Consider the following 21,113-nt stretch of genomic DNA (forward strand, 5'->3'; position numbering starts at 1 on the left):
TCCGATTCTATCTCTAACCCCAATTAATCCTTTCACCGAGGTATTTTTTATTTTAATTAATTAATTTGCCCTCGGTCTTAATTTTGCAACCTTTGGAATGTTATCCTACACTGTGATTACTCTATGATAAAAATATTGACTAATTGTAACTGGTTCCGTTCGTCCAAGTCATTTCCTGTGGTAACGGTCCGAAGGACGTGGTAAAAAAAGAAAAAGGAATAACGTGGGTGCTGGGTGGTAATTAATTACGTCCCTGAAAGCCAATGGCTATCAGCGTGTACATGCCACGCGATAGACGATGGTTTGGTAATCCGTTGAATTTCGCTTTCAATACAACTCGGTCGGCGAGAGAATTCTCGCCAAGGCCAATCGACAACAGACTTGAATGGGTGTCGTCATTTATCATCGGTCAGCCGGTCGCCGATTTGTACAGGAGGCGCTTAGACTACGATTCTCTCACTACTCCAACGTATATGTACGTTTTCCAAAAATAGTCATTTATGATTTCAACCCCTAAATCGCGACGTACGCTCGACTAAGGGAAGCCTCTGTTGCACCCTTGTTAAATGAACGCCATCGATAGCAGATAGGTCAAGGTGGCACGACACATCCATTCAAGTGTTATCCAAAATAATCTGGACATCGACGAGTATGTTTGATCTTCGATAGATCGGATCGTCCTGTGTTCTCGCTTGCAAAACGAAAAGTCGAAAACGCGTCGAGCAAGCGAAATACCTCGAGAAATATATTGCGAAAACTGTATACATTATAATGGGCCGGGCGCAGAAAACGGGCCACAACACACTGCTGTGTCTTTGCGCGCAAGTTACGCAAGAAAACGCTTGCTTTACTCGCTTGTATATACATTGCCGTCCATAAGTCATCGAACACTCTAAAATAGAATATCCTTTTTTAAAATTGAACCAAATTGGACTTGAGATTTCTTGAGAAGCTATAAAGATTAATATTCTAGATGACGTGACTTTGTCGCGTTAATAAAATTACAATTTGTCGCGGTCGCACTTTTTATAATTGTTTTTTTTTGAGCTTGTAATGAAATCACTTATAACTTTTAGGCGCGTTGATTGATCTCGATGAAATTTTCAGCATGCATATAGCTTAACTGTCCAAATTATAATTTTATTAAAACGACAAGAGCACGTCGTCTAGTATATTAATTTTGATAGCTTCTCAAAAAATCTCAAGTCCAATTTGATCCAATTTTGAGAAGGGTATTCTATTTTAAAGAGTGACTTATGGACGGCAGAACCTGTGTCTCGGCGCTGGAATCGTCATTAACGATAGGATGAACAAATCACTGACCTCAATATGCACAGGCTAAATGTTTTGATTCACTGGTAACAAACTACGCGCGATAACTGACCCACAACGTTGCAAATTAATGTACTTCGCTTTTTTAATCGTGATTTACCTGTACAAGGTGTTTTAAAACTGGCTAACATTTCTGATTCATTCTAGAAATACTGAATTTTTGGAATCACATCGTCTAAAATCATTGATAGAGAATCTTAATGATTCAAGTGGATTATTGTAAGAAATCAGATTTTAGGTCATTGGTTTCTTAAAATTATTGGAATCATAGGATTATGGGAAAAATATTATTCTGAATAGCATTACTGTCATAGTAATCATACAAGGTAGAAATTTGATAATTTATCAGCACCAATATTGATAAACTTGTATATTATCAAATTTAAGGCCATTTCAATTTACAAGTATATTTATCAACAATGTTGATGTTGGTGAAGGACAAGAGTTTTATCAAATGTGAGACTTTCACATGTAAATCCACTACTAGGGAAAGAAGTAGTGGGTTTAAGTTTCCCGGAAACTTACAAGATTGCAATGAGATCATTGCTCATACCCAGCAGTGACACAATCGGTATTTATACATGTAAGAAATCTATATTGTGACCAGTGTACAATCCTGTTGCGTGCGAGCTACTATTAAAATCACGAAGAACTTTTCTATTTCGGAAGGAACCTGTGAACCTTCCAAAATTTAAAGCAAATGAAGGGAGAATTCTCCCCTAGCCCTTATGCAAAAGAAGTCTACGTTGCTCTCGAGTGTACTTGTGCTTCCTAATGACAATTCTACTTGGAAAGAAATGGAGAATGGTCGAGAAGATTACCATGTACAAAGTAGGTATAAATCCATGTTGGACATGATCACTTTCACGCTGAAGATTCTCGTGAAATTTCATGTCCCCGGACGAATTGTACGAGATTCTGTGATTTAATCGACTTTACATACCAAATGAGCGAACCGTGTCGTGAAATAGAAAATTATATTCGCTATTTCGTACTCGCCGTGACACGATTCAACGATGTTGTAACATCCCTCCCTAATCCCGATAGGGAAAAGCAACAAAGTGGCAGATATCTGAGAAACGTCGAAAACATTGGCAGAAAATTAATTGTTTCACCTTGAATCGGTATCAAAACATCAAGGTTTCTAACTCCTCATTCCCAAGAGAGTTCCTTCATTTCTTCATCGAGAAATCCTCTGCAAACCTTCGCAATCTATATTCATTTCGACATTCTCCTTCTTGGAATAAATTAAACACCTGATAATATTAATAAATTATATTTTAAAAATACTAGGCTGCTGTATATTAAACGACTAATTTCGAAAGATTCAGGGTCGTTTGAACTTCATCCGCTGTGTAAAATTCCACGCTCCAATTGAACGTCATCGTCCATTAACCTTTCCAGTGCTAAATTATTAGGAATCCGAATCTGAGTGACATTTGAACGTGAGCTTTGAAAAAGAAAAAACTGAAGAACGGGCTAGAAGCGAGTCTTGCTGAAACCCATCGCTAATCGCGACGCGTATCGAGGATAGACGCAAACGTGAAACCACTTTCACGATCCTCTTGTCTTGCCTCAGTTTGGATATGTTCCAGTAGCGATTCAGAGGCCTCGAACTATTCGAAAAGTCTCGTTTGCCGAATGAGCGAACTCTTCGCGGATTTCGAGGTGGTTCGAAGCCTTTTGCTGACCGAATTTCACGAGTTGCAACCGGTTAGATGAAGTTGTTTTATTTTTTTCTCGGGCAAATTCCATCATAAGATGGAATTCGAACTTAATTCAGGCCAATCTTTCCATATTGCTACACGATTAGGCGTTTATCCGACTCATTAATGGTGAAAGGATACTCTACTAGTCGCGTGCAGAGAAATGATCTCTTGCAGTAAATTGAAAGATGCCGTGCTAATGAAAATTAAAGGTGATAAAGCTTCGCTTGCTACTGCTCGCGCAATAAATAGGGCCATGACTTCGACGACTCGATAGTCCGGGGAGTTTGTACGATAGCTGCAACGTCTTTATTTAACTCGAACCGGAGCCAGCGGGTCTATTCGCGCCCCGTGCCGGCTAAATATACCGCCACTTATTCCAAGCTGAACGAAACGGAGGAAAGGATCATTAAAAGTGGGACGTCACTTGCTTGGATCATCGATGATACTTATTAAAAAATTTCGTCAAAATAATTATCGTTGTGCCACGAACAAATTAGATGGCACTTGCGACATAGGGAGAACGCTTTTAGCGAATCAACCACTATTGATCATCGAATAGAAATCTTAATAACGAAATTTAGCCTTGACGTTGCATCAAGGTTAATTCACTGCTATTACGTTCTTCAGGATTGGCACGTGGTCGACTGGCCATTTTTAGCAATGCCATTTTCTACGTTTTCCCTGAAGACGCGTACAATGCTCGATACTGTACTGTCAGGTTCGTGGTGCAGCTGGGCGGGAAAGTCGAGGGCGCGTGGCTCGTTCGCACCGCTATGAAAGTGCAAGTGTAACTGCTATAAACGACGCAACCTGCTGCTGTTCTTAAGTAACAAGGAGGCCGTTGCGCGTTTCAGTAATGAAACATAGAAAGAAGGAAGAAGAATGTACACCGTCGAATGAGAAAGGAGATGGTGCACTTTAGAAGGAGGAGCGCAACGAGAGAAAGGAGTAATCAGGCGTGCCTCCTTGTTGACACTAGCGGAAAATTGCGGCCAAGTAATTTCCGAAGAAAAGTAAAGGACGTGCTTTTCTAGTCGAGTAATCTTGAAGAGTACCATTCCGATTATGTCATTGGGTTTCCTGCGTTTCCACAGGTGGAAAAGTCTTTGACGAGGGATCAGATTTGATTTTTTCGAAGTTAAATTCATACTTCTACGTTGAAGTGAACAAGGATTTAAAGAAAGTGCTAGGATAGGCCATTCACTTCTCCTTCTAAACACGCAATCGTCTTAAAAGCGAGATGAACTGAAGCCACGACTAATTGCGATTCTCGATACCGCGATGCGACAACCGTCGGGAAAGAAAAGAAGAAAGTTCCTACCAGCGGAGAAACGTTTTCTTACCTAGAGATAGAATCTTAGATAGAAGTCGTTTAAGTTTGCAGACCTCTGATCGCGAGTAATCTAAATCAAACTATCTGTTATAGTTAAGAAAATGAATTCGCGCGATACGTAGCAATAAAACAACGATACGTGAAATCGTCGAGACTATGTCGAGGTCAGGTTAGTTTCTGTATTCAGTACGCTAATGAAATGCGTAATTTTGTCGTACGCGGAAAGCAAGAGGATGATTCGAATCATTGGCAATGCGTTCGACAGTAATTCGAACTCAGAACGATCGTCTTGCAATCTCATGTGTTTCGAGAATCTCTCTCTTTGTTTTATCATTATACGTTAATAAAGATATGACATGCAACAAGATAAAAAATACTTACTTCTTGATAGAATTAAACGAGCATACCTCACGTAGAGAAACGATTATGTACCGAAATTTCAAAATTATCACTGGTTAAATGCGAAACGATACCGAGACACGTTCGATTCCATCATTACGTGATATATTTTGATAATTAATGGTCCAAAAAACAACATAGCACGTTCGATCGAAAGGGAATGCTCGAATCAACGGCCCATTTTATCGTTAACTCGAATGTTGCAACAATTCAGATCACCAGAAATAAAAATATGTTCCTCGATCACGTCAAGAATCTCGTTTCAGATTTTTAACCACGTCGCTTGCAACATTCAACGAATAACATAAATAAAATAAGTGGTGTTTAACGTTAGTAGAGCAGAAAATCGTAAACTTATCTACCACGAGTGACGTTTTAATCGTCTATTTAACCGGTTCTCTCTGTTCTGTGCCCCTGCACGGTGTCGTAAAAGACCCAAATACATAGACAAGTCCAATATTTAGATATTGCTTGCAAAAAGCAGTCACTGTTGCATTTAGTATCTGCTTTACTCGTAAAATTTAGTCAAACATTAACAGCACGTCAAGGCTCAAATTTGAGTGTCTTTTTCAAAAATTCATTTGTTCAAACATTCCAGTAGTTTCATGTAGATAACGACCACTGTTTTGCATACTTTCTAAATGTACGAACAAGAAAAATAAAGAAGGAAGAAACGATTCTTCGTCCAGAAGAAGGCTACTTCAATCTCATAAATCTATTGGTACCCTCAGGAAAGAAGATTAAAATACTTTCACTCTTGACCACTGTTACGAATTGTCTGTCTTCTCTATACGTGGTGAATTAGAAATGCCATAAAAGAAAATCGAATTTAATTCGTAATCGTTGTACAATCTTGCGACGATAATGTCGATCAAACTGAAATTTTACAACTTCGCACGAATTTCAAAATTCAAGGAACTATACTCGAAAGATTACCTTGAAAGATTACGTCTATTTCCGATAACAATCCTCCCTATTCGTTCGTAGAATTTAATCGAGGAAGACGGTGTCGAAGCAAGAAGATCGATCGATTTTTTTATCCGTTCGAATCATGATTCGTTGTCTATCGAATTGGCCGGTGCACCTGCGGCTGCAGGGAAAGTGCATAGCTGCATGCGTCAAGTTGCAAAGCGTCTAGAGCTGCCATAACGCTTTAATGGTACTGCATGGCGGGATGTTGGTTACACAGAGAACGGAGGGAGGGAGGGAAAGAGAATCCTCTTATGTAACGATCGTATTAAAGTTCTTTCTTAACGACACCGAACGAACAGCTACCAACCTCGAAATTATTAGAAGGAGTACAACGAGAATGCTAACGTACGTGTTAAATCATTTATTTAGCAAATTTCAAGCATCGACTCGCGATAGTGATCGATTTTCAATCGAAGTCACGCGAAGTCACCTACATCTGGGTGACCTATAGCTCATCGGCCATCTTATGGAAAAGAATTTCACTTAAAGCTAATGGTATTAAGTATCATTCGACCAGTTCAGCGTGGAAAAGTGTTGACCCCACGAATTGGAACGAATGCAAAGTATTCTTTTTTTTAAACTTCCAGCAAGGAGATTTTGAAATCGAATGCATTTTATCAACGTCATTCGGGCAAGGTACCCATTAACGTATGGTACCTAATTAGTTTCTTTTTTTTTTTCTTCTTCCTAATCTACTCCATTCGGGGTACGAAAGTAATCGACCATCTGGTGGGATGTTTAAAAAGTACAGAGAGAAAGCAAAACTCGTTTCGGCGTGTTTCAGAAAATTTGCCGAGTGTCGCAACGTCCTCTCGCGTAATAGCTAAACAGATAAGTTCCCAGCGAGCGTGTATCGAATATTATCAGAGAAATCATCGATTTTTGATCAATTTCGGCACGCTATGTTTCCATAATCTCTCGCGTTTATTACACCGAGGCATGGAAGTCGAAGTCGATGGTTCGACTTCTAGGTACTAGAGACTTTGACATTTCGGACCACCCGAACAAACAAACGTCATTACTCTAATCGTCGAGCAAATACCTGTAATATGGGTAGAAAAAATGTCACCTTCGTTTCAAGCGAGTTAACGACGAAAGCATGAAAGATGCATCATGCTTTATCGTCATTGCAAATTCATTGCGAATTACGCGAGCCAAAAACTTCCGTATCGCGCGTGTATCCAAGGCTTCGAAAGACGGAGGTCGGACGTTTAATTTGTTGTTTCGCAGCATTTGACCGAAGCTATCATTCCACGCACGACGTCACTCTTGTCAGAGGGACACGTGCATTATTAATCGAAACATCATGAATATGCATAGCGGATTAAAAACCGCGACCGATAAAACACGTTTCCAAGATATACTTTTTATCACCTCTCTATCACTTATAAATATAAATTGTATTTACATCTTGTAAAACGTAAGTTGATAAGACGACGTGGAAATTAGAGGGAACGAAATCGTTAACACGTTGATATCTTTTCTTTTATCTCACTAATAATTAACCTTCATTAGCTTTAATTGAATACATCACGAACGAGTCAATGTTTCATTACCTATTCCATCGGTAAAATTGACGAACACTTCCGCTAATTAAATTGCATGTGTGTTGCTGTTTTAATAGTCTTCAAATAAATTTGGATAAAAAAGTATTGTTAATCCATAGATAATTATAAACATTTTAGCATCGAAACACGAATGTTGTTCATAACGAGTTTGAACCTTGATTCAATCTATTAGCAACTCATAATAGTTGACCGTCAAAGTAACTATGTAGAATTCAGAGAAACCTTCTACGAGTATGGAATAATGTTTGTAGAGTAAACTAACAATTTGAAGATGCCGATATTTTTTTACTGGTCAATCAATCAATCTTCCTGGCTATAACTAGATATCATAAACGGAACAACGTTCGTTACTTATACTATGAATAAAAGATAACGATCTGTCCACTTAAATAAAAGATTATTAATACAACGATAACTATGACCACTTTAACGTGAAATCGACGCAACTTTTGCTTATGCAAACTTTGAACCCTGACTCAATCTATTAGCAACGTGTAGGAATCGATTGGTAAAGTAGATGGAATTCGTAGAAACCTTCTACGAGGTAGGAATATTGTTTGCGGAAGACGGTTACTAGAAAAAGAAAAAAATATGGAAAGACATAAAAAAGAACCGAGGAGAACGTTCTTTTGCTATTTCAAGGAGCATGACGATTCAAAATCATTGCACGTGGAACGTCTCCCACGAAAATTGGAGAAACCTTGACATTTCTGAGTCCGCGACAAATTTTTGCGGAAGTCTCGAAATCTTGCCTGTATCAGATCAAACGAAGGACGAAAAGTTTCGAGGATCGAATCGGCAATTAGCACAAGATTCGTTTATTCCGGCTCACGAGATCCTCGCGAGCAATGATCCAGCAACGATTAATATGCGTTTCGAATCGTCCGTACAATCGAGGGAATACAAAAAAGAAGTGTTTCTTTGTCGTAAAACTACCTGTTCGTTCGTTTAGCAAAGCAAACAAAAAAGTATAATTTAATGAACAATAAAAATTAACGTTTACGACCTTTGCAAAACATTGAAATTTAATGATTACTTTTCATTTGTTTTTTGTCCTGTCTCTAAAAGGCACAGGTATTATTTGCATATATGAATACATTCATATATATAAAAAAAGTGGTAGTTTACATTGAATCAACATATCAGAAAACATGTCATTTTGACAGAGATAACATGCAATGAAAGCATCAGGTAATATCAACAAATGTGTAATCATTAAAATGTGTTATGCACGTTTTTTTCGTGCACTCTATGTAATTATAGGAACTACTGATTAGAATGGAATATGCTTAATAAACGGAAAATAACATGACACTGCCAATTAAGATTCGATATCTAATCCGTTTCTAATTATTTCGACGAGTGCCAGCTCAACTATTCAATTTTATATTCAATCAATCTTGTGGCAATTATTTATTGATAACAACATTGGTAAGAGAGGGTGCATATCTGGTACCTAAAAGTAATTTGAAGTAATTTGAAACGATTGAAGAACGCACGTGAAATCGAAATGTTGCGGTCTGGAAAGGATGGAAGACGAAAGAAGCAGAGGTACATACATAAGTGTGTACGCCGGTCGAATAAGGGAGTCGCGATCGAGTAGAACGTGAATCGAAGTTCGAATCGGCTGTTCATGTGGATGGTGATTCACGGCAAGGTACTCGTGATGGAGAAAGATGAACGAAACGACGAGAAGAGAGAAAGACTTTTACACGATGAGCTTGGTTAAACGTGCAATGACTTCATCGGTGTCATCGGTTACCTGTAACCAATATTCGAGAAACCACCGCCGTCACACCGTTACTTTTTATTACAAAATAATTGTTTTTGTACGATTTTCATCGCAACAGCTAAAAAATGTAATATTTTTTTCAATTGACCAAAGTGTAGTCTAATCTTTTAATAAAACAGTATTTAAACAGCTGTTCGAGGCAAACACAATGTCACGGCGCTAGAGCAGACATAGACAGTGAAAATAATATCACACCTATTCCTCTTCAGATCGTGTATGTATTTGTTTTCGTACAATTACATCTGTGCCCGTATCGTGGAAATACAGTTCTCTTAGTTTACGACCGATCGCGATCGCGTGTTACTTGTTAGCAAACAATCGTAAGATAATCAAATAGATAATAATTAATAAAGATACAATGTTCAAAAAATTATGAATCGATCAGATATCGAATAAAAAAAGCCAAATTATCTTTATAAACATGGAGTGCATTTTGAAAATGAAACATGCATTACAACTAACATACAGGCCTAATACAGGAAAGTAAACATCGAGCCAGGAAAGAACGAAAATATTTCCTAAAAATATTGAAATAAGTAATGTACATTCACGGTTTGTAAAGCGTATTACTAACATACCTAATATAATACAAGAAGGCGAACGTTGAATTAATATCGAGCCACGTAACAAAGATACTTCCTGGGAATCTAAAAATACGTAATTTCTAAGAGTATAAAAATAACGTATTCATCAAATTTCAAACATAGATTCATATGACGAACAGCGTGTATATTTGACTTTCTTAATAGAAAATATCAAGTTAATTGTGATTCAGATCTAGGAAGAAAGATGGACCAAAAATTAGAAAATGAGAACTGCCGATTGTTCAAGGGTCGTATCAGGTTCTCCAGGTTCTTCCCGAGTTCTCCCTAATTCCTACCCTTATCTCTCTACCTTTCCCCTTAATTAATTATAATTCCAATCACTATCTCCGGATTTCTAAACTAACGATGAGGCTATCGATCAACGCTATCAATTATCGTTTCCGTGAAAATGTTCGACCGCGATATCCGTTACGTCATATCAAGCAAAATAAGAAAAGGAGCGCTTCCAAAAACAGTGTTACGTTATCCGCACTTACCAGACAAAGCCGGACAGTCGCGCCAGTGACAATTATCTGTCGACAATCGGCTCTTCAAACAATCGAACACACACTGTTCCCTCGTCGACACATCGACGATCGCCGAGAAACAAAAAGAGGATTGCAAACGGTTTTTCGTTAACTGGTCGTTGATCACGGAAGACGAACAGGTACCGAATAATCAGGCACAACGGATCGATGACAGAGTCACGTGACTTCCCTTCGTTTCGTGAAACCAGTCGACAGGATAAAGAATCGATCGAAGGGAGCGAATGAAAAATAATTAAAAAAAAAAAGAAAAAAAAAAGGGAAAAAAAGAAGAAGAAAGGGTAGGATTGTGCGCGCTCGTGCTTCGACGACACAGATTCTGATAACCGTACAAACAAACGCGTTTACCGCCGTGCCGTGTAGCGGACTGACTGCGGCTACGCCGGTTGTTTGCTTTTAACCGAGTCGCCATATTGGTATCACATCCCTTCTACCTGTTGCGATCCTTCGGCGGTTCACGATGCGCGCTATACTTCACGGACGACCACCTTTTTTATTTAGTCAAAGACGCGACTCTTCCCGCTCTTTACCATCTTCCTGTTTCGTCCCCTAACGACTCATTTCACCTGTGAATCTTATCGCGTTTCGTTTACCGGCTCGTTAGACTTCCGTCAACCATCCCGAAGCCTGACTTCGGAAAATTGTCACATTCGATGTCACGAGACTAAGCATCGTGCTGTTACGACGTTAAGATATCGTGTCGCGACTTTAATGCTATGAACATTAGAGATTTCATTGTTACCAATTCATTTTAATTGCATCAATGTTTTAATGAGCGTAGAAGAAGTAAAAAAGTAAATCGTTAATAATCGCTCTTTTTTTACGTATTCATAATAAAAAGTGACGTTAGTGTATCCCCTCTTGGTTAACTGACGCACATTGGTTTTCATAAAAGAAATATATGTACTCTTACTGGAATTATATGATTTTTATGGAATTTAATAATTTATAAGATAAAACATTATCAGTGCGTGTTAATCGCTATTTTAAGATCGATGTACATCATTTAAATTTAAAATTTCTATACCATTAATTTGTTGTGTAAAAACCCAAAGGTACGTCTAGACGTTCAAGGCTATTGTTATATTCCACGACAAATTACCAAATTTATGAACAGAATTAAGTTTTTTTAAATCCCGAAGAGATTATCATTAGATATGGATGTTTATTGAAATTTTACATCAAACAATATGTCATAAACTATATTGTAATGATCAACAACCAATAACATTTATTTGGAAGTCAACAAAAAAATTTCTACCACTTTTTTGCGCACCTTTTTTAAATATTTTTAAAATATTTTAAATCGTGACAGGATTGGATCCTCTTCAACAGTTTTTCAAAGCCAAAAAAAACTGTTGAAAATTGTAGAAAAATAGAAATACGTTTGATGATTTATCTTGCGAAGAGTACCTGATATTTGTCAAACTGAATATACCTCGATTATTTACAGAACAGCTTTTCATTTCTTTTTCCTTTCGTAGCGATATATAAATCGTGATTTACAATTCGATTGCAGAATCCTTGTAAAATTTATCGCCTGGGGACAATATTTTTTTAACACATTTACAATATATTGAAAACGTCAATGCAAATTCTCCACGTGTGTTACACAAATTTACATGATTGTTGGGAATCCTCATTAAGTGTTTTAATGCAAAAACAAAAAAAAAAAAGTCATCTGAATACCATAATAGATTCAACATTTTATCTAGTTGTTAAAAAGGATAATCTGGAATAATGGAGTAACCTGTATTATCAAGATTTGTTTAATCCTAATACGTATCAGGTTTTATCGTTCTGATCGATTAATAGATGAAACCAGGAACTATTGAACGGCTTAATTAATAGACTTTCGTTTAAAGATCAATAAAATGATGCCTAATTTGACTTAACCTTAACTCCTATTGAATTTTAATAAATAATTCAGCAATAGAAAACGTAAATTCCCCTGCTTAACTACTTTTCAAAGGTGTATCAATATAATTAAGTGATCGTTGAACTATGAGGAAACACTTTTAAACGATATTATACAACCAGATTCCTCTAATCAGACGTTTCAACGAATATGTAAAATATTCAGAACGACAGACGTATTAAAAACTTGCTAATGAACTCGATTAATTAGTATCATTTTTGATGAATACGAAGTACTTCTTTGAAAGTTATTGCCGTAATATTGCAATTCACTGTGATTAATAATTTATAGACATTCATTTTTTTCTATTTTGTTTCAGATTTTGAAATATTTCACTAGAAATATGATGAATTTTTCACGTCAATGGGAATCGTTAACACAAGAAATATAATTAGTAAAAACATTAATTACGATGTGGGTAAAAGATGAACGACCTGTTACCGATTGGCAATGTTTACAGTGAATGCAAACGAATAGCTGTTCTAAAAATTTACATTCGAAGGTCTGCAACTTCTATTAATCGTCTGATGACAGACGACGTATGTATACGTCCCAAATTTTGTAATCGTTGTTGTGGGAATCCTCGCTAAAAATGACGATCAACAATTTTATTTTTGCGTCTGGTTAGTTCTTTCTCAAAACTATGTCTTAATAAAAATATTAAAACTTCCAAAATTGCTTCTCTTTTATTCAGTTTGTGGCAACGGAGCTTTATTAATTAAAATTCTAAATGGTAGAATCATAATATTTTTACCCGGAAAAGAAACATTTACAATTGCAATTTTTGACAGCATTCTCTTCTCTCAAAATGTTAAAAAGAAATGTCGACGTTTGCCAACTTTATTCGAGCAGCGATCTTTATTGAATCGAATAAAGTATCAATGTTTATCAGATTACATTACTTGTGTTATGGCAACTTCTCGTACAGCGATTACATTACTGATTTTATGAGCAATTTTGTTTGCAAATTAGATGTAATTAAAACGTAATACACGAGTGTTGAAAAATGAAGAGATAAATCTTCTTTTTCTATCACCGCAGGATTCATCGATTTCCACGACAACGAGAATTCCATTCTTGTATAGAAAGTAAAAACGTAACGATTTATGGTACGCTTTCTTGGCCAATTCAAGGTGTGACTTGCACCTTTGCTGCTTGTTATACGTGCACCACGATTTATCATCTAGTAACTGAAATCGCCGGGTTTCAATTCGGTGAACTACAGGATTTCAAGTAAAACATAAAAATAAAGTCTTTGTATGTAGATTAATAACATCTTATACAGAGTGTATATTTGACGTTCAATCTACTATCAGAACACTATTTTTCCTTTTCTTATGATCTAACAGAAATCAATAATTTATAACTATTACGTACTTTGATCGTTATAGTGACGTCGTAGAAGTAGTGATAAAAAAGTGTTAAACATGAGACGCAAATGTCACGTATACTTAAAGTGATACAAATTACACGAACACATGCTTCCATGAAAAAGTAATACCAGTTGATCGAATATCAAAATCAATCATAAATAAAAATATCAATCAATCATTAAAACGAAAAAGTTGATTATTGGTTCATTCATTACCTTTATAGGAAATTGATTATCTCCAAGTGGAAATTTTTAAATATCGAAGAAGAACTAGTCGAAAATTGTGGGATCAAATCCGGCGAGTTTGGACAAGAGACAAAAACGTTTTCGGCCGGTGACGTAATTTCAATGTCGCTTACGTCAAGTTCGATGCAAATTCGGCTTTCGGCACTGTTCGTTGGAGCAAAGATCAATGATCCGTGCGAACCTTACCCGAAAATCTGAGGAACGACCTTTGATCGTTAACTTCCGCCCGGGTTTGTTTCGCTCGCCGAGTTCAACGTATTTTCAACCGTGATAAATACTTATTAATTCGTTAACGACATTTAAATGAACAGAGTGTTATTGAAAGGGCATTGATCCCGTTCATCGATCCTTATCTTTCTTAATAAAAATAAATTCAAAGTAGCCAATGTCAAAGTTGCGACACTCAAATCCATTAATTACTGCTCATATATCACAGCATTGCCGCGCAATGGTCTAAACTTTGTTTACACTCATGATCGACCATATTTCAAGATCAATATCGTTGAACAGGTACTCGTGGAGGTCGTAATTTCTTTCAAGGTCGAAGGGCAATCTTCGAAAACATCGAATATAAGTATATTTTCACACAAAGATTGCGACAAGAGAGCCGAATTAGCATAAAATACCAAAGGACGTGATAAGTTCAAGGTCGCGAAGAAGATGGTCAAGTCATACACAGTGGCTCGGAAAATTATTCGGACGCTCTTTAAAACAGAATACCTCATTTAAAATTGGACCAAATGACTTGAGGTTTTTTCAGAAATTTTCATTATAGGCTCACATAAAAAAGTTGAAAAATTACCCTTCACTATTTTCTTTCACGATTTCAACAAATTGTAATTTTTTAAAACGACAAAAGCACATATCTTAGTAAACTAATTTGTATAACTTTTCAAAAAACCTCAAGTCATTTGGTCCAATTTTAAATGAGGTATTCTGTTTTAAAGAGCGTCCGAATAATTTTCCGAGCCACTGTACATACGTCGATAGCACCGCTTCAAGATCATCAATTTCATTAACATTCCTTCTATCTACGCAGTCTTTCGACGTATGCCGACTTTCGGATTCGAAACGTATCGTACTTCGTCTTTGAACTTCTCTATGACCTTCGTGGGCTCTAGGAATTTAGGGGCTATTATGGTCAATCCTTTCTGGTAATGATCGGATCACGTAACTCGTTACCATGGACTTTGAAATATCGTTTGATCCACAAAAATTTATCTTCATTTTTGTTACCCCTTTACCGCCTCGTCAAGAAGGGGTTAAAATACTGATTCCGATTATTTTCCTCGCGAGTGAGCAAATGGCAACTGGCCTCAAGTTGCAAAGGTGAATTACCGTTTAGCAAGGTAAATAAAACAAATGCGATTAAATCCGCACAATGATGTGGATATGATGACACAAGTTCGATGATTATACATGAGCCCTCCTTTCAACTTCCATGGGATCACGTATTGTTGTGCGCATGCTTAAGATTCTACGTTATTAAGGCTTATCAATATTCACGAATTTTTTCCGGTCTTATCGATCGCGATGTTTAACAATGGCCTCTTTTGAAATACAATCAAACTCGTCTTATCCGGACTAATTAGGAAGACATAATTAATGACGGATATTCGACACACCCTCTTGCAGATTTTCAAAGTAAATCAGAGGATGCTAAGAGGCATAAATATTTTATAAAAATGTACACTTGCGTAATTATTCATTACCTAATTACGGATAAAATAATTACTATCCAGACGTACAATTTACATACTAGATACATTTAAGCATCATTAATGTTTCAAGAGTTTCAAGAAAAACTAATTAATTATATAATTTCGATCAACATTAATTATCTGTACAAATTGAATTCGTAGCAATGGCCAACGATGACCCTCGTGTCACTAGAAGACATTAAATTTATACCCGCGTGGGACTTGTAGTGGGATTGACGTTTAGTACTGTAACAAACGAAGGACAAACCTCTCGTCGTCGTGTTCTAAACTATTATAGAAGCGAGTAAAACTGGAAGTTTAGAGACGTAATAGTTTTCTATTTCAACTGTATTACAAGACACGTTGTGCTCGTAATTCGCGCGATTACAAATCGAACGAATGGTAAAAGGTGCGTAAAGCGAACGAGCAACGTTTCGTCATTGAGTTTGGTAAACGGTGCGAGGTAAAGAGCTACAGAATCAACGATCTTTATTCTACGAAACGAGCAGAAAATTATAGCGTGAGACTAAATTGTCGGCGAACGGTGAAACGGAAGCTTGTCTTAAACGACAGGCTTGTTTCGTTATTATCCTATGTACTGATCTGGGCAACTCGGGCACATTCGGTTGCCTTTCGGTGCCCACGGTTGCTCTCGCTACCAGCCAGAGCAGACCTTTTTCCTGATATAAGAACACGTAATAGTTTCATTCTAAGGAGTGGCCTAGTCTCCTATACAGATCGCTATTGTAGAATAGATACTCTATTAAAAAATGGAATTAGATTGGTAATATCAATATTTGCTATAATCTTGATAAAAGATTATCACATTAGAATTTTAAAGGCCATTTAAACGACATGGAATTTAACGAGGATCTTTTTACCTGTTTCAATAAGAGCTGAATTATTCATACGAAAAGATATTACTGAATTAATTAATAGTAATTACGTTAAACCAATATTTGCAAGTTAATCTAATTAACACGATGAAGGAGATAGGTATCATAAAATGTTCGATGATACTCGTAAGCGTTGACTGTAACAAACCGAGTCGTGAAAGCCTCAAAATTCTCATTCACTCGCAGAAATTTGAATGTCGAACGGTATCTCATGTGTGGCGTGTACAGTGAATGGCTCGAAGAAGAATCGAAGAGGAGTTCTCGGCGTTTTCCACATGGCACACGACCCAATTCGTTCAGATCTTACATAATCGACAACATTGAGTCATTCATGCTCAGCTGATCGCAATACGCACATGCTCGCAATTAATCCGCGTTAACTCGACAATGTCATTGCGAATAATTGACAGCCAACAGTTTACCTTTTAAAGACCGAGTACGTACATGCACGTTATCGAATTCAAACTGTTATAAACACCTAGATACCTAATTGAGCTGTAACGGACACGAATGGCCGTCAGGATCTTTGCATAAAGGAATGATCGAAACGGATGTGGAGTTTTGGAAGGATCAATCGTTGGGTCCTCGCGATAACGGCGAGGGTACACGAAGAATTTGCCCTTGGCCCACTTTTTCACCAAGTGTACGGGCTACGGGGACGAGGATCAAGAAAAAAATCGAGCATGAGTGCCCCGATAGCCGGTGTTGCACAACCGAACGGTCCGATACGTGCCCGCCGAAACGTCTTTCCCAGCTGAGGCAGTTTCGCTTTTAATGGAACGACTCGTACCGTTTGTGAATCGTGATTAACACGATTCGGTATGCTCGACATTGTGTCCCGTTTCTCAGCCAGCTGATGGATCGCGCCTCGCCTTCGCGACCTCCTGACCTACATTATTTTTCGCAACACCTTTTCGGCAAACGAGCACCCTTTCTTGCTCAAACTTATTGAAAAAGTTGAAACCTTGAAACTGTTCCGGATACTTTAATCAGTTTCATTAAAAGGATCATCAGGTTCTACGAAACTACGAAAATTCGACAACTTTCAAATTTTACCTTGAAACTAGCACATTTGGAATTCGACTCGGTTACCGAATCGTGTTTTATGTTAGAGGTAAAAAAACAATTGCAAAGAATCGAGCATAGATAGTTGCGTTAGGGTTTCAATCGGGTCACCCGATTACAGTTGAATCGTGAACCTTTTGAAAGCACACAGGAAGACAGACCGCAGATTTAATCTTCGTTTGTTAAATTATCATCTCGCAACTAATTAGCATTCCAACTGTTCTGAAGTTATCAACGAGCAAATGCACGTGGAAGGAACAAGTGAAGAAGACAAACCGATTACACAGTTTCCATCGCGACGACGTCATCTCGGGTTGTAAAATGAATGATAGTTTAGTCGGTTCGATGATCCAAGTTCCTTCGATTGATCGTCACGATTACGTGGACAAAGCGAGAGAGAGAGAGAGAGAGAGAGAGAGAGGAATTTCTGATGGAATCAAAGCCCGGCCCATGCGGCGAGAGAGAAAGTTGGAGCATTCGGCTTCCAGAGGTGAATTACACGGCTTCGAAATGATCGCTAGCCCGTGCAATATTCGTCTAACCGCTACTACCAATCGAGCAGAATTATACATCGCGATGAATAATTAGACGGCTTGATAGTGATCGCCGGTTAATTATTCCGGCGAAACGCAACCCGATGTTGATTACCACGTAATCCTCGAAATTTTTCACCGTGGATTCGATGGTGACGAAACTTTAAACTGATTGTTCTGTCCTAGTGTCGAAACTATATCGAGGAAGTGGATTCATTCGGTTCAAAGAACACTCAAAAATGTTCCACAGTGTTCTGGATCGAGGATATCGCAATCTACCCTTATTGCCCATTGATTTATTTGAAAAAAATTTTTGTCTTGAAATGTCTACAGAGGGTTAACTCAAAATCTAGTACCCTGCCATCATGAGTGGACAACCCCCCACAAGAATCCTATAAAACTGATCTAAGCAATAAACAAGAGGATAATTGCACACATACGAAAAAGGGTTAATTTATTTATCGATTACGAGGCTCGAAGGCCTTGTTATGGGGAAATGTCTGCAGCCAACGCGTTCGGAATGTTTAAAAAATCCTCTACAAACGAACGATCATCATTTATAACCACATACACACGAGTCACGTTCACGATTGACTCACAGAAATGCACTGAGTCTATCTTACACGAGTTTAAACAAAATTTTTTATAATATTCTCGAGGAATACCTTGAAAACATATATTCATACGTAACACTATTTTCCTTTAATTGTTTTTTTCTTAACCGTGTTAATTATTATTCTTTCAAGGGATAATTGATAGAAGCAAATTTACTTAGTCGTACCTGTAATTAACTGCTCTTGAACGTTCAATTTATTCAGACGTTCGATTGAAATGCAAATCAACGAATTGCGACATTGCTTCGATATTAACAATTCCTTGTTCTTTCTTTCTAAAGCTATTAGTTCGGTTAAGATTTCACTTGGATCATTTTAATTACCCTCGAGTCGCCCTTTCTTTTTTTTTTGAAACATGGACTACATTTCTAGACATTTCTAGACACGATTGAAATAGGAATTCGTTCATGTGTTTCAACGGGATCGTCGTGTAAATTATCATTATCGCATTTATTGCGGCGTTAAATCACAGAGAAGAAAAGTTACGGTAAAATTAACGAAACGTAACGTAAACAACCGTAGAATTGCGTAAACCATGTTTCGTTGATGGCGATAAGAACCAAAAGCTGTTGAAAGTATCAATTTAAGGGGGTCAATTAAAATTTCATTTGGTACATAGTGTGTTGCCAAATTAGCAGAAATTTCTGTATACATATACATTGATTGAATATTGCACATAAAAAGGAAGTGAAAGGATGTTGTTAATTAAGTATCTCCTGACCACCCCTTTACTTTTTGTTTTGAAATACGGTTTTAAGACCATCCAAAGGTACCCAAAGGCATTTCAATTAAAATTAGAGGTAACTATCAATTATTAAGCAAAATAAGGGTTATCGACTTGTGCACTTTGTATCGTTCAAATTTACAATTGAATATATCAATTTTTTACTTGTGAAGTTAACATGTTCCCGAAATGATCCGAAAGTTCAACAAGTCAAACGTTTCCTCCCTTATGCCGTCATACTTCACAAACTTTGTACCCTTTATTTATAAAAACCTTAATTATATATTTAAATACTATGATCGATTTAATTACAATTGAAAACAATTCCTACTTGTATTAGCATGGGAGGTCACGTGCACCTGGATAACCTCTAGCCCTATAGCACTGCTGTCGCGGTTGTAAACAAGGTAGCCTGAATCAAGGGGCTACATATTCATTGCTTTAGACTTACATCAAAAACTTGCAATATATGCACGCATTGTATTTATTATACGTAATTTATTTCGCGATTGCTTGTAAAAGACATCGTCTTTGCCGACTAAGTTTACAAGCTGCACGAAAGGAACGGATAGGAAATTACACGGTACGGTTGTGTATAAATAAACCTTGAATAGTGCTGCCGCGCAGCAGCGATTCGCGGAGACTCGAATCACATCCAAATCATACCGGTATATTCGACAATTGGAGTCAACAGTAAAATGTTAACATACCGTGTCGTGAACTGGAACAGGATAATGCTTTCTTCAATTGTTGCGCCAGTTTGATTTGTCACGTTCTTCCTTTTCCCTGTGTTGTTAGTCTGTTCGTCGATAGGAAGCCCGCACTTATGTCACGAAAGTACAGTGTGCCACACCGGCCGGACTTTTGATAGAACCGGTTATAAATATATACAGGGCGGGGCTCAATCGGAGATGCTCGATCCCACTCGAAAGACTATTTCGCGTTCTCGGTATATTATTCGCTACTTTAGTATTACGTATTCACGGACACACAATATTATTTGCCGTTATGCCGCGAAACTGTCCCGTATCTTCCTCGTGTTCTCTTGACGTCCCATGGTGCACTGTGCGTCACGTGGGTGCGCCGTGAACCACCGGCACACGCGTACCTAGCAATCTTGCCGCCCCTATCTTCGTGAGAAGAGCAAACATTTCATCAGCTAAACTATTTATTTCAGAGATATACACATCTAAAGAAATCATCTTTTCAAAATTCTCTTCTTTCGAATCTTCGTATATTCATCGACTTCGATCGATATTTTATGTTCGCTGACATTAAATCAAAGAACTTGGAAAAAAAAATGTTCATACGTTTTTAGTTACAATTCAACCGATCCATTTGTAAATATATTTTTATCTGAGAAACTTCATACTTTCACGCATCAGTTATATAAGTTTACATAAAAGAAATTTGCTAGATAAGAATATAAGCATTTATCGTACATGCTCAAGATGATAGCAGCAGGTATATAAATCTTGTAAATAGAGCACAGAAGGTAAGACAATTGGCCCAGTATAAAACTGGTTAATCTTTGATAAATCGTTTCACGTGTTTCACAGAATTTTAATATTCTGAAAATCGTAATTATACTGCAATTAACAAAAGTGTCGTAACAAAAAACGAAGTAGAAGCAAAATATAGGACGAATCGCTAATGGAATCCTTGTGTCGATTGGTCATAGGTGTCCGCGGGTTAAAAGTCATTACTGTAAACAGGAATTGCGTAAGTATAAAGTACTAAACCTTGTCTTTGTCGTTTAACCTTTAACGACATTGACAGTGTAAAGCATTCACATATTTGCAAGAACGGAA

General features: G+C 37.3%; 1 protein-coding gene across 4 annotated transcripts in view; it reads right to left on the minus strand.

The window, feature by feature from the left end:
• The window catches only part of LOC114878714 (elongation of very long chain fatty acids protein AAEL008004-like), a 30,729-nt gene extending 10,380 nt beyond the window's left edge, over positions 1 to 20,349 (minus strand). For 2 of the 4 annotated variants that reach the window (XM_029192821.2, XM_029192822.2), the window contains exon 1: positions 10,187 to 10,655. The gene's annotated coding sequence lies outside the window, so the exon portion shown is untranslated. Of the gene's footprint in view, positions 1 to 10,186; positions 10,656 to 20,012 lie in introns of those variants that run through there. The other 2 variants (XM_029192820.2, XM_029192819.2) reach the window with 2 other exon arrangements.
• Between the last annotated feature and the right edge of the window lie 764 nt (positions 20,350 to 21,113).

The sequence above is a fragment of the Osmia bicornis genome, chromosome 2 (assembly GCF_907164935.1).
Source record: "Osmia bicornis bicornis chromosome 2, iOsmBic2.1, whole genome shotgun sequence".
In the NCBI taxonomy this organism is placed as follows: domain Eukaryota; kingdom Metazoa; phylum Arthropoda; class Insecta; order Hymenoptera; family Megachilidae; genus Osmia; species Osmia bicornis.